The 14445-nt window shown below is 40.9% G+C and overlaps 9 non-coding genes across 9 annotated transcripts; all 9 read left to right on the top strand.

The window, feature by feature from the left end:
• The first annotated feature begins 285 nt into the window (after nt 1-285).
• On the top strand, nt 286-358 carry trnaa-agc. Its single transcript has one exon. It is a non-coding gene; the product is annotated as a tRNA-Ala (tRNA).
• A 2015-nt stretch (nt 359-2373) lies between these two features.
• trnaa-agc lies at nt 2374-2446 on the top strand. The gene has a single exon. It is a non-coding gene; the product is annotated as a tRNA-Ala (tRNA).
• Nucleotides 2447-2685: 239 nt separating this feature from the next.
• Nucleotides 2686-2758, top strand: trnaa-agc. Its single transcript has one exon. It is a non-coding gene; the product is annotated as a tRNA-Ala (tRNA).
• Nucleotides 2759-4785: 2027 nt separating this feature from the next.
• On the top strand, nt 4786-4858 carry trnaa-agc. The gene has a single exon. It is a non-coding gene; the product is annotated as a tRNA-Ala (tRNA).
• Nucleotides 4859-5097: 239 nt separating this feature from the next.
• trnaa-agc lies at nt 5098-5170 on the top strand. The gene has a single exon. It is a non-coding gene; the product is annotated as a tRNA-Ala (tRNA).
• Nucleotides 5171-7197: 2027 nt separating this feature from the next.
• Nucleotides 7198-7270, top strand: trnaa-agc. Its single transcript has one exon. It is a non-coding gene; the product is annotated as a tRNA-Ala (tRNA).
• Nucleotides 7271-7509: 239 nt separating this feature from the next.
• Nucleotides 7510-7582, top strand: trnaa-agc. Its single transcript has one exon. It is a non-coding gene; the product is annotated as a tRNA-Ala (tRNA).
• A 4743-nt stretch (nt 7583-12325) lies between these two features.
• trnaa-agc lies at nt 12326-12398 on the top strand. Its single transcript has one exon. It is a non-coding gene; the product is annotated as a tRNA-Ala (tRNA).
• A 239-nt stretch (nt 12399-12637) lies between these two features.
• trnaa-agc lies at nt 12638-12710 on the top strand. Its single transcript has one exon. It is a non-coding gene; the product is annotated as a tRNA-Ala (tRNA).
• The last annotated feature ends 1735 nt before the right edge of the window (nt 12711-14445 follow it).

Genomic DNA, 14445 nt, shown 5'->3' on the forward strand with positions numbered 1-14445 from the left:
CACCACGATCAACTGATCCTAATGTTATTCCACAGACAGCCAGCAGGGGGAACTCCAGACTCGCAGGTTTTTCTGCTATCATACACCCAAAACTCACTAACCCAACAATACAACTATTTCCACCACTGGGCTTACTGCAGTCACTACTTCCACCTTTACTGAACTACCATGAAAAATACTTTTAGACAGCTGAAGCAAGCATACTTGTTAAAAAGTATCCTTTCTTATGGACAAGGGATTTGGCAGTGCGGTCATTGAGATTTCATACTTCTTGTTGGAGGCACAGGGGGATTAGCTCAAATGGTAGAGCGCTCGCTTAGCATGCGAGAGGTAGCGGGATCGATGCCCGCATCCTCCAACTACTTAGTTTGGTTCAATCAGCACACATTGTTGTTGTAGCTCTGGACTGATTTAACTAATCGAAGGATTAGTAAACAAATTGAATCAAGCGTTCTTGTCTGGCTCTAAAATGTGAATGTGTGTTGCTGGGGCAACCTGAGGACTGCAGTTGGGAAACACCAGTGGAAGGTAGAGTGTGGTGGCGAGTTGAAATATTGATTCAAAATAGACCAAACAGTAGACGACGCTATCGTGGCTGTTCATAATATATTAGGCTGTTTTATACTCTGCACTTTCAATTGTTGTGAGTTCATGACGTATTTCCCATGTAGTGTTTTAATAGGATAATTTAGGGACAGTTCAAAAATTATTGGGTGAGTGGGGGCTTGTAGCTCTCAAACTCTAGGGGTGTTTTTCCAAACATACTACCATGCTCCACACTCATGCTCCGATTGTATTCTCCACTCCGTTCTCTTGAGTACGTTTTTGTGTGGACGCGAGTGAGGAGAATGCATAAAGCAATACATTTAAGAAGCACTCGCACTCCCCCTACTTTATTACCTCACGCTTCACAGCCCCATTCACTGAACCTCCTTCCAGCCAGGACAATGGCAACAATAGACGAATCAAGATATACACAAAGCAAACGTTTGACGTCACAATTATCAGCTAGATATGTGAATCGTAACAATTTAGCTAGCCAGATAGCTAAACAGGACAAAAATGACCTAAAATGAATAATATGTAAGATAGATGTCAATTCTTCATGGTTACATTAGCTAGCTAACAATGCTTTGTTGCTATCTGGCTAGTTAACAGTACTAGTAGCTAGCCAGTCAGCCATATTGACTAATTATGGGCTTGCGATCTAAGGTACTTAGGCAGGTAACGTTAAACATGCCGAACAATACCAAATTACTCATGAACCATTAAGAGGGATCCCATTTAAGTGATTTATTAAAAGGTAAAACAAAAAGAGCAGGAGTCATACATATATTTCTATCTCTATATTTATACATATTGAAAATAATTGGTATGTAGCACAGTTCTCTAGCACATACAAGTGCAAGCTAAGTATCTGAAGTGAACTGCCTCAACTCCTCTCTAACTACAGACTCCATCACTCTCCATCTTATTATTATCATCTGAAGCTTTGGAAGCCATCGGCCAAGTATGTACCAGATCACCTTGAGTTTATTTGAGTTTTTAAAGCTACTTTGAGATTCTGTGTGTAATGAAAAGTGCTATATAGAATAAATCATAATTATTATTATTTATCCTACAGGGGAGGAGGAGCCCTTGTCATAATGGCTTTGCGATATGATGGACAGCCTTCTGTTTGCTACTAAACAGGTCCTAATATCTTAGTCTGTGTGCCAGTTCATTCTCTCTTTTGACTTTGTTGTGGCAAGCAGAAACACACTGGAATTTAGGAAATCCCACCAAACCACCAAATTATTACTTCAATTAAAGGGACAAATTATGTGGTCGCTTGGGGTAATGCAAAAATCCCCTTTGGTTATCACATGTAGGCACATGTGTAGTTTATGAGACAGATCTTTGATTTAGTAGCTGTTCATTTGTTAGTAAATGTTGGGAGCTGTGACTCTTATTTATTCTACTGGAAGGCTGTCCTCTCCTCTGCTTACAGTAGAAAGGCCTTGGAGCGATCCACTGAGACGCAGTGAGCATAAGCACGACAAAAGACAGGAAAACAGTGACCATGTTTCGGGCGACTAACATGCATTTCCCCACGATCAACTGATCCTAATGTTATTCCACAGACAGCCAGCAGGGGGAACTCCAGACTCGCAGGTTTTTCTGCTATCATACACCCAAAACTCACTAACCCAACAATACAACTATTTCCACCACTGGGCTTACTGCAGTCACTACTTCCACCTTTACTGAACTACCATGAAAAATACTTTTAGACAGCTGAAGCAAGCATACTTGTTAAAAAGTATCCTTTCTTATGGACAAGGGATTTGGCAGTGCGGTCATTGAGATTTCATACTTCTTGTTGGAGGCACAGGGGGATTAGCTCAAATGGTAGAGCGCTCGCTTAGCATGCGAGAGGTAGCGGGATCGATGCCCGCATCCTCCAACTATTTAGTTTGGTTCAATCAGCACACATTGTTGTTGTAGCTCTGGATACTAACCCAACAATACAACTATTTCCACCACTGGGCTTACTCCTATCACTACTTCAACCTTTACTGAACTACCATGAAAAATACTTTTAGACAGCTGAAGCAAGCATACTTGTTAAAAAGTATCCTTTCTTATGGACGAGGAATTTGGCAGTGCGGTCATTGAGATTTCATACTTCTTGTTGGAGGCACAGGGGGATTGGCTCAAATGGTAGAGCGCTCGCTTAGCATGCGAGAGGTAGCGGGATCGATGCCCGCATCCTCCAACTATTTAGTTTGGTTCAATCAGCACACATTGTTGTTGTAGCTCTGGACTGATTTAACTAATCGAAGGATTAGTAAACAAATTGAATCAAGCGTGCTTGTCTGGCTCTAAAATGTGAATGTGTGTTGCTGGGGCAACCTGAGGACTGCAGTTGGGAAACACCAGTGGGAAATATGTAGAGTGTGGTGGCGAGTTGAAATATTGATTCAAAATAGACCAAACAGTAGACGACGCTATCGTGGCTGTTCATAATATATTAGGCTAAGTACTGTTTTATACTCTGCACTTTCAATTGTTGTGAGTTCATGACGTATTTCCCATGTAGTGTTTTAATAGGATAATTTAGGGACAGTTCAAAAATTACTGGGTGAGTGGGGGCTTGTAGCTCTCAAACTCTAGGGGTGTTTTTCCAAACATACTACCATGCTCCACACTCATGCTCCGATTGTATTCTCCACTCCGTTCTCTTGAGTACGTTTTTGTGTGGACGCGAGTGAGGAGAATGCATAAAGCAATACATTTAAGAAGCACTCGCACTCCCCCTACTGTATTACCTCACGCTTCACAGCCCCATTCACTGAACCTCCTTCCAGCCAGGACAATGGCAACAACAGACGAATCAAGATATACACAAAGCAAACGTTTGACGTCACAATTATCAGCTAGATATGTGAATCGTAACAATTTAGCTAGCCAGATAGCTAAACAGGACAAAAATGACCTAAAACGAATAATATGTAAGATAGATGTCAATTCTTCATGGTTACATTAGCTAGCTAACAATGCTTTGTTGCTATCTGGCTAGTTAACAGTACTAGTAGCTAGCCAGTCAGCCCTATTGACTAATTATGGGCTTGCGATCTAAGGTACTTAGGCAGGTAACGTTAAACATGCCGAACAATACCAAATTACTCATGAACCATTAAGAGGGATCCCCATTTAAGTGATTTATTAAAAGGTAAAACAAAAAGAGCAGGAGTCATACATATATTTATATCTCTATATTTATACATATTGAAAATAATTGGTATGTAGCACAGTTCTCTAGCACATACAAGTGCAAGCTAAGTATCTGAAGTGAACTGCCTCAACTCCTCTCTAACTACAGACTCCATCACTCTCCATCTTATTATTATCATCTGAAGCTTTGGAAGCCATCGGCCAAGTATGTACCAGATCACCTTGAGTTTATTTGAGTTTTTAAAGCTACTTTGAGATTCTGTGTGTAATGAAAAGTGCTATATAGAATAAATCATCATTATTATTATTTATCCTACAGGGGAGGAGGAGCCCTTGTCATAATGGCTTTGCGATATGATGGACAGCCTTCTGTTTGCTACTAAACAGGTCCTAATATCTTAGTCTGTGTGCCAGTTCATTCTCTCTTTTGACTTTGTTGTGGCAAGCAGAAACACACTGGAATTTAGGAAATCCCACCAAACCACCGAATTATTACTTCAATTAAAGGGACAAATTATGTGGTCGCTTGGGGTAATGCAAAAATCCCCTTTGGTTATCACATGTAGGCACATGTGTAGTTTATGAGACAGATCTTTGATTTAGTAGCTGTTCATTTGTTAGTAAATGTTGGGAGCTGTGACTCTTATTTATTCTACTGGAAGGCTGTCCTCTCCTCTGCTTACAGTAGAAAGGCCTTGGAGCGATCCACTGAGACGCAGTGAGCATAAGCACGACAAAAGACAGGAAAACAGTGACCATGTTTCGGGCGACTAACATGCATTTCCCCACGATCAACTGATCCTAATGTTATTCCACAGACAGCCAGCAGGGGGAACTCCAGACTCACAGGTTTTTCTGCTATCATACACCCAAAACTCACTAACCCAACAATACAACTATTTCCACCACTGGGCTTACTGCAGTCACTACTTCCACCTTTACTGAACTACCATGAAAAATACTTTTAGACAGCTGAAGCAAGCATACTTTTTAAAAAGTATCCTTACTTATGGACGAGGGATTTGGCAGTGCGGTCATTGAGATTTCATACTTCTTGTTGGATGCACAGGGGGATTAGCTCAAATGGTAGAGCGCTCGCTTAGCATGCGAGAGGTAGCGGGATCGATCCCCGCATCCTCCAACTATTTAGTTTGGTTCAATCAGCACACATTGTTGTTGTAGCTCTGGATACTAACCCAACAATACAACTATTTCCACCACTGGGCTTACTCCTATCACTACTTCAACCTTTACTGAACTACCATGAAAAATACTTTTAGACAGCTGAAGCAAGCATACTTGTTAAAAAGTATCCTTTCTTATGGACGAGGGATTTGGCAGTGCGGTCATTGAGATTTCATACTTCTTGTTGGAGGCACAGGGGGATTAGCTCAAATGGTAGAGCGCTCGCTTAGCATGCGAGAGGTAGCGGGATCGATGCCCGCATCCTCCAGCTATTTAGTTTGGTTCAATCAGCACACATTGTTGTTGTAGCTCTGGACTGATTTAACTAATCGAAGGATTAGTAAACAAATTGAATCAAGCGTGCTTGTCTGGCTCTAAAATGTGAATGTGTGTTGCTGGGGCAACCTGAGGACTGCAGTTGGGAAACACCAGTGGGAAATATGTAGAGTGTGGTGGCGAGTTGAAATATTGATTCAAAATAGACCAAACAGTAGACGACGCTATCGTGGCTGTTCATAATATATTAGGCTAAGTACTGTTTTATACTCTGCACTTTCAATTGTTGTGAGTTCATGACGTATTTCCCATGTAGTGTTTTAATAGGATAATTTAGGGACAGTTCAAAAATTACTGGGTGAGTGGGGGCTTGTAGCTCTCAAACTCTAGGGGTGTTTTTCCAAACATACTACCATGCTCCACACTCATGCTCCGATTGTATTCTCCACTCCGTTCTCTTGAGTACGTTTTTGTGTGGACGCGAGTGAGGAGAATGCATAAAGCAATACATTTAAGAAGCACTCGCACTCCCCCTACTGTATTACCTCACGCTTCACAGCCCCATTCACTGAACCTCCTTCCAGCCAGGACAATGGCAACAATAGACGAATCAAGATATACACAAAGCAAACGTTTGACGTCACAATTATCAGCTAGATATGTGAATCGTAACAATTTAGCTAGCCAGATAGCTAAACAGGACAAAAATGACCTAAAACGAATAATATGTAAGATAGATGTCAATTCTTCATGGTTACATTAGCTAGCTAACAATGCTTTGTGGCTATCTGGCTAGTTAACAGTACTAGTAGCTAGCCAGTCAGCCCTATTGACTAATTATGGGCTTGCGATCTAAGGTACTTAGGCAGGTAACGTTAAACATGCCGAACAATACCAAATTACTCATGAACCATTAAGAGGGATCCCCATTTAAGTGATTTATTAAAAGGTAAAACAAAAAGAGCAGGAGTCATACATATATTTATATCTCTATATTTATACATATTGAAAATAATTGGTATGTAGCACAGTTCTCTAGCACATACAAGTGCAAGCTAAGTATCTGAAGTGAACTGCCTCAACTCCTCTCTAACTACAGACTCCATCACTCTCCATCTTATTATTATCATCTGAAGCTTTGGAAGCCATCGGCCAAGTATGTACCAGATCACCTTGAGTTTATTTGAGTTTTTAAAGCTACTTTGAGATTCTGTGTGTAATGAAAAGTGCTATATAGAATAAATCATAATTATTATTATTTATCCTACAGGGGAGGAGGAGCCCTTGTCATAATGGCTTTGCGATATGATGGACAGCCTTCTGTTTGCTACTAAACAGGTCCTAATATCTTAGTCTGTGTGCCAGTTCATTCTCTCTTTTGACTTTGTTGTGGCAAGCAGAAACACACTGGAATTTAGGAAATCCCACCAAACCACCGAATTATTACTTAAATTAAAGGGACAAATTATGTGGTCGCTTGGGGTAATGCAAAAATCCCCTTTGGTTATCACATGTAGGCACATGTGTAGTTTATGAGACAGATCTTTGATTTAGTAGCTGTTCATTTGTTAGTAAATGTTGGGAGCTGTGACTCTTATTTATTCTACTGGAAGGCTGTCCTCTCCTCTGCTTACAGTAGAAAGGCCTTGGAGCGATCCACTGAGACGCAGTGAGCATAAGCACGACAAAAGACAGGAAAACAGTGACCATGTTTCGGGCGACTAACATGCATTTCCCCACGATCAACTGATCCTAATGTTATTCCACAGACAGCCAGCAGGGGGAACTCCAGACTCGCAGGTTTTTCTGCTATCATACACCCAAAACTCACTAACCCAACAATACAACTATTTCCACCACTGGGCTTACTGCAGTCACTACTTCCACCTTTACTGAACTACCATGAAAAATACTTTTAGACAGCTGAAGCAAGCATACTTTTTAAAAAGTATCCTTACTTATGGACGAGGGATTTGGCAGTGTGGTCATTGAGATTTCATACTTCTTGTTGGATGCACAGGGGGATTAGCTCAAATGGTAGAGCGCTTGCTTAGCATGCGAGAGGTAGCGGGATCGATGCCCGCATCCTCCAACTATTTAGTTTGGTTCAATCAGCACACATTGTTGTTGTAGCTCTGGATACTAACCCAACAATACAACTATTTCCACCACTGGGCTTACTCCTATCACTACTTCAACCTTTACTGAACTACCATGAAAAATACTTTTAGACATCTGAATCAAGCATACTTGTTAAAAAGTATCCTTTCTTATGGACGAGGGATTTGGCAGTGCGGTCATTGAAATTTCATACTTCTTGTTGGAGGCACAGGGGGATTAGCTCAAATGGTAGAGCGCTCGCTTAGCATGCGAGAGGTAGCGGGATCGATGCCCGCATCCTCCAACTATTTAGTTTGGTTCAATCAGCACACATTGTTGTTGTAGCTCTGGACTGATTTAACTAATCGAAGGATTAGTAAACAAATTGAATCAAGCGTGCTTGTCTGGCTCTAAAATGTGAATGTGTGTTGCTGGGGCAACCTGAGGACTGCAGTTGGGAAACACCAGTGGGAAATACGTAGAGTGTGGTGGCGAGTTGAAATATTGATTCAAAATAGACCAAACAGTAGACGACGCTATCGTGGCTGTTCATAATATATTAGGCTAAGTACTGTTTTATACTCTGCACTTTCAATTGTTGTGAGTTCATGACGTATTTCCCATGTTGTGTTTTAATAGGATAATTTAGGGACAGTTCAAAAATTACTGGGTGAGTGGGGGCTTGTAGCTCTCAAACTCTAGGGGTGTTTTTCCAAACATACTACCATGCTCCACACTCATGCTCCGATTGTATTCTCCACTCCGTTCTCTTGAGTACGTTTTTGTGTGGACGCGAGTGAGGAGAATGCATAAAGCAATACATTTAAGAAGCACTCGCAATCCCCCTACTGTATTACCTCACGCTTCACAGCCCCATTCACTGAACCTCCTTCCAGCCAGGACAATGGCAACAATAGACGAATCAAGATATACACAAAGCAAACGTTTGACGTCACAATTATCAGCTAGATATGTGAATCGTAACAATTTAGCTAGCCAGATAGCTAAACAGGACAAAAATGACCTAAAACGAATAATATGTAAGATAGATGTCAATTCTTCATGGTTACATTAGCTAGCTAACAATGCTTTGTTGCTATCTGGCTAGTTAACAGTACTAGTAGCTAGCCAGTCAGCCCTATTGACTAATTATGGGCTTGCGATCTAAGGTACTTAGGCAGGTAACGTTAAACATGCCGAACAATACCAAATTACTCATGAACCATTAAGAGGGATCCCCATTTAAGTGATTTATTAAAAGGTAAAACAAAAAGAGCAGGAGTCATACATATATTTCTATCTCTATATTTATACATATTGAAAATAATTGGTATGTAGCACAGTTCTCTAGCACATACAAGTGCAAGCTAAGTATCTGAAGTGAACTGCCTCAACTCCTCTCTAACTACAGACTCCATCACTCTCCATCTTATTATTATCATCTGAAGCGTTGGAAGCCATCGGCCAAGTATGTACCAGATCACCTTGAGTTTATTTGAGTTTTTAAAGCTACTTTGAGATTCTGTGTGTAATGAAAAGTGCTATATAGAATAAATCATAATTATTATTATTTATCCTACAGGGGAGGAGGAGCCCTTGTCATAATGGCTTTGCGATATGATGGACAGCCTTCTGTTTGCTACTAAACAGGTCCTAATATCTTAGTCTGTGTGCCAGTTCATTCTCTCTTTTGACTTTGTTGTGGCAAGCAGAAACACACTGGAATTTAGGAAATCCCACCAAACCACCGAATTATTACTTCAATTAAAGGGACAAATTATGTGGTCGCTTGGGGTAATGCAAAAATCCCCTTTGGTTATCACATGTAGGCACATGTGTAGTTTATGAGACAGATCTTTGATTTAGTAGCTGTTCATTTGTTAGTAAATGTTGGGAGCTGTGACTCTTATTTATTCTACTGGAAGGCTGTCCTCTCCTCTGCTTACAGTAGAAAGGCCTTGGAGCGATCCACTGAGACGCAGTGAGCATAAGCACGACAAAAGACAGGAAAACAGTGACCATGTTTCGGGCGACTAACATGCATTTCCCCACGATCAACTGATCCTAATGTTATTCCACAGACAGCCAGCAGGGGGAACTCCAGACTCGCAGGTTTTTCTGCTATCATACACCCAAAACTCACTAACCCAACAATACAACTATTTCCACCACTGGGCTTACTGCAGTCACTACTTCCACCTTTACTGAACTACCATGAAAAATACTTTTAGACAGCTGAAGCAAGCATACTTTTTAAAAAGTATCCTTACTTATGGACGAGGGATTTGGCAGTGTGGTCATTGAGATTTCATACTTCTTGTTGGATGCACAGGGGGATTAGCTTAAATGGTAGAGCGATTGCTTAGCATGCGAGAGGTAGCGGGATCGATGCCCGCATCCTCCAACTATTTAGTTTGGTTCAATCAGCACACATTGTTGTTGTAGCTCTGGATAACAATACAACTATTTCCACCACTGGGCTTACTCCTATCACTACTTCAACCTTTACTGAACTACCATGAAAAATACTTTTAGACAGCTGAAGCAAGCATACTTGTTAAAAAGTATCCTTTCTGATGGACGAGGGATTTGGCAGTGCGGTCATTGAGATTTCATACTTCTTGTTGGAGGCACAGGGGGATTAGCTCAAATGGTAGAGCGCTCGCTTAGCATGCGAGAGGTAGCGGGATCGATGCCTGCATCCTCCAGCTATTTAGTTTGGTTCAATCAGCACACATTGTTGTTGTAGCTCTGGATACTAACCCAACAATACAACTATTTCCACCACTGGGCTTACTCCTATCACTACTTCAACCTTTACTGAACTACCATGAAAAATACTTTTAGACAGCTGAAGCAAGCATACTTGTTAAAAAGTATCCTTTCTTATGGACGAGGGATTTGGCAGTGCGGTCATTGAGATTTCATACTTCTTGTTGGAGGCACAGGGGGATTAGCTCAAATGGTAGAGCGCTCGCTTAGCATGCGAGAGGTAGCGGGATCGATGCCCGCGTCCTCCAACTATTTAGTTTGGTTCAATCAGCACACATTGTTGTTGTAGCTCTGGACTGATTTAACTAATCGAAGGATTAGTAAACAAATTGAATCAAGCGTGCTTGTCTGGCTCTAAAATGTGAATGTGTGTTGCTGGGGCAACCTGAGGACTGCAGTTGGGAAACACCAGTGGGAAATACGTAGAGTGTGGTGGCGAGTTGAAATATTGATTCAAAATAGACCAAACAGTAGACGACGCTATCGTGGCTGTTCATAATATATTAGGCTAAGTACTGTTTTATACTCTGCACTTTCAATTGTTGTGAGTTCATGACGTATTTCCCATGTAGTGTTTTAATAGGATAATTTAGGGACAGTTCAAAAATTACTGGGTGAGTGGGGGCTTGTAGCTCTCAAACTCTAGGGGTGTTTTTCCAAACATACTACCATGCTCCACACTCATGCTCCGATTGTATTCTCCACTCCGTTCTCTTGAGTACGTTTTTGTGTGGACGCGAGTGAGGAGAATGCATAAAGCAATACATTTAAGAAGCACTCGCAATCCCCCTACTGTATTACCTCACGCTTCACAGCCCCATTCACTGAACCTCCTTCCAGCCAGGACAATGGCAACAATAGACGAATCAAGATATACACAAAGCAAACGTTTGACGTCACAATTATCAGCTAGATATGTGAATCGTAACAATTTAGCTAGCCAGATAGCTAAACAGGACAAAAATGACCTAAAACGAATAATATGTAAGATAGATGTCAATTCTTCATGGTTACATTAGCTAGCTAACAATGCTTTGTTGCTATCTGGCTAGTTAACAGTACTAGTAGCTAGCCAGTCAGCCATATTGACTAATTATGGGCTTGCGATCTAAGGTACTTAGGCAGGTAACGTTAAACATGCCGAACAATACCAAATTACTCATGAACCATTAAGAGGGATCCCCATTTAAGTGATTTATTAAAAGGTAAAACAAAAAGAGCAGGAGTCATACATATATTTCTATCTCTATATTTATACATATTGAAAATAATTGGTATGTAGCACAGTTCTCTAGCACATACAAGTGCAAGCTAAGTGTCTGAAGTGAACTGCCTCAACTCCTCTCTAACTACAGACTCCATCACTCTCCATCTTATTATTATCATCTGAAGCTTTGGAAGCCATCGGCCAAGTATGTACCAGATCACCTTGAGTTTATTTGAGTTTTTAAAGCTACTTTGAGATTCTGTGTGTAATGAAAAGTGCTATATAGAATAAATCATAATTATTATTATTTATCCTACAGGGGAGGAGGAGCCCTTGTCATAATGGCTTTGCGATATGATGGACAGCCTTCTGTTTGCTACTAAACAGGTCCTAATATCTTAGTCTGTGTGCCAGTTCATTCTCTCTTTTGACTTTGTTGTGGCAAGCAGAAACACACTGGAATTTAGGAAATCCCACCAAACCACCGAATTATTACTTAAATTAAAGGGACAAATTATGTGGTCGCTTGGGGTAATGCAAAAATCCCCTTTGGTTATCACATGTAGGCACATGTGTAGTTTATGAGACAGATCTTTGATTTAGTAGCTGTTCATTTGTTAGTAAATGTTGGGAGCTGTGACTCTTATTTATTCTACTGGAAGGCTGTCCTCTCCTCTGCTTACAGTAGAAAGGCCTTGGAGCGATCCACTGAGACGCAGTGAGCATAAGCACGACAAAAGACAGGAAAACAGTGACCATGTTTCGGGCGACTAACATGCATTTCCCCACGATCAACTGATCCTAATGTTATTCCACAGACAGCCAGCAGGGGGAACTCCAGACTCGCAGGTTTTTCTGCTATCATACACCCAAAACTCACTAACCCAACAATACAACTATTTCCACCACTGGGCTTACTGCAGTCACTACTTCCACCTTTACTGAACTACCATGAAAAATACTTTTAGACAGCTGAAGCAAGCATACTTTTTAAAAAGTATCCTTACTTATGGACGAGGGATTTGGCAGTGTGGTCATTGAGATTTCATACTTCTTGTTGGATGCACAGGGGGATTAGCTCAAATGGTAGAGCGCTTGCTTAGCATGCGAGAGGTAGCGGGATCGATGCCCGCATCCTCCAACTATTTAGTTTGGTTCAATCAGCACACATTGTTGTTGTAGCTCTGGATACTAACCCAACAATACAACTATTTCCACCACTGGGCTTACTCCTATCACTACTTCAACCTTTACTGAACTACCATGAAAAATACTTTTAGACATCTGAATCAAGCATACTTGTTAAAAAGTATCCTTTCTTATGGACGAGGGATTTGGCAGTGCGGTCATTGAAATTTCATACTTCTTGTTGGAGGCACAGGGGGATTAGCTCAAATGGTAGAGCGCTCGCTTAGCATGCGAGAGGTAGCGGGATCGATGCCCGCATCCTCCAACTATTTAGTTTGGTTCAATCAGCACACATTGTTGTTGTAGCTCTGGACTGATTTAACTAATCGAAGGATTAGTAAACAAATTGAATCAAGCGTGCTTGTCTGGCTCTAAAATGTGAATGTGTGTTGCTGGGGCAACCTGAGGACTGCAGTTGGGAAACACCAGTGGGAAATACGTAGAGTGTGGTGGCGAGTTGAAATATTGATTCAAAATAGACCAAACAGTAGACGACGCTATCGTGGCTGTTCATAATATATTAGGCTAAGTACTGTTTTATACTCTGCACTTTCAATTGTTGTGAGTTCATGACGTATTTCCCATGTTGTGTTTTAATAGGATAATTTAGGGACAGTTCAAAAATTACTGGGTGAGTGGGGGCTTGTAGCTCTCAAACTCTAGGGGTGTTTTTCCAAACATACTACCATGCTCCACACTCATGCTCCGATTGTATTCTCCACTCCGTTCTCTTGAGTACGTTTTTGTGTGGACGCGAGTGAGGAGAATGCATAAAGCAATACATTTAAGAAGCACTCGCAATCCCCCTACTGTATTACCTCACGCTTCACAGCCCCATTCACTGAACCTCCTTCCAGCCAGGACAATGGCAACAATAGACGAATCAAGATATACACAAAGCAAACGTTTGACGTCACAATTATCAGCTAGATATGTGAATCGTAACAATTTAGCTAGCCAGATAGCTAAACAGGACAAAAATGACCTAAAACGAATAATATGTAAGATAGATGTCAATTCTTCATGGTTACATTAGCTAGCTAACAATGCTTTGTTGCTATCTGGCTAGTTAACAGTACTAGTAGCTAGCCAGTCAGCCCTATTGACTAATTATGGGCTTGCGATCTAAGGTACTTAGGCAGGTAACGTTAAACATGCCGAACAATACCAAATTACTCATGAACCATTAAGAGGGATCCCCATTTAAGTGATTTATTAAAAGGTAAAACAAAAAGAGCAGGAGTCATACATATATTTCTATCTCTATATTTATACATATTGAAAATAATTGGTATGTAGCACAGTTCTCTAGCACATACAAGTGCAAGCTAAGTATCTGAAGTGAACTGCCTCAACTCCTCTCTAACTACAGACTCCATCACTCTCCATCTTATTATTATCATCTGAAGCGTTGGAAGCCATCGGCCAAGTATGTACCAGATCACCTTGAGTTTATTTGAGTTTTTAAAGCTACTTTGAGATTCTGTGTGTAATGAAAAGTGCTATATAGAATAAATCATAATTATTATTATTTATCCTACAGGGGAGGAGGAGCCCTTGTCATAATGGCTTTGCGATATGATGGACAGCCTTCTGTTTGCTACTAAACAGGTCCTAATATCTTAGTCTGTGTGCCAGTTCATTCTCTCTTTTGACTTTGTTGTGGCAAGCAGAAACACACTGGAATTTAGGAAATCCCACCAAACCACCGAATTATTACTTCAATTAAAGGGACAAATTATGTGGTCGCTTGGGGTAATGCAAAAATCCCCTTTGGTTATCACATGTAGGCACATGTGTAGTTTATGAGACAGATCTTTGATTTAGTAGCTGTTCATTTGTTAGTAAATGTTGGGAGCTGTGACTCTTATTTATTCTACTGGAAGGCTGTCCTCTCCTCTGCTTACAGTAGAAAGGCCTTGGAGCGATCCACTGAGACGCAGTGAGCATAAGCACGACAAAAGACAGGAAAACAGTGACCATGTTTCGGGCGACTAACA

Source organism: Oncorhynchus mykiss, chromosome 31, assembly GCF_013265735.2.
Source record: "Oncorhynchus mykiss isolate Arlee chromosome 31, USDA_OmykA_1.1, whole genome shotgun sequence".
NCBI lineage: Eukaryota > Metazoa > Chordata > Actinopteri > Salmoniformes > Salmonidae > Oncorhynchus > Oncorhynchus mykiss.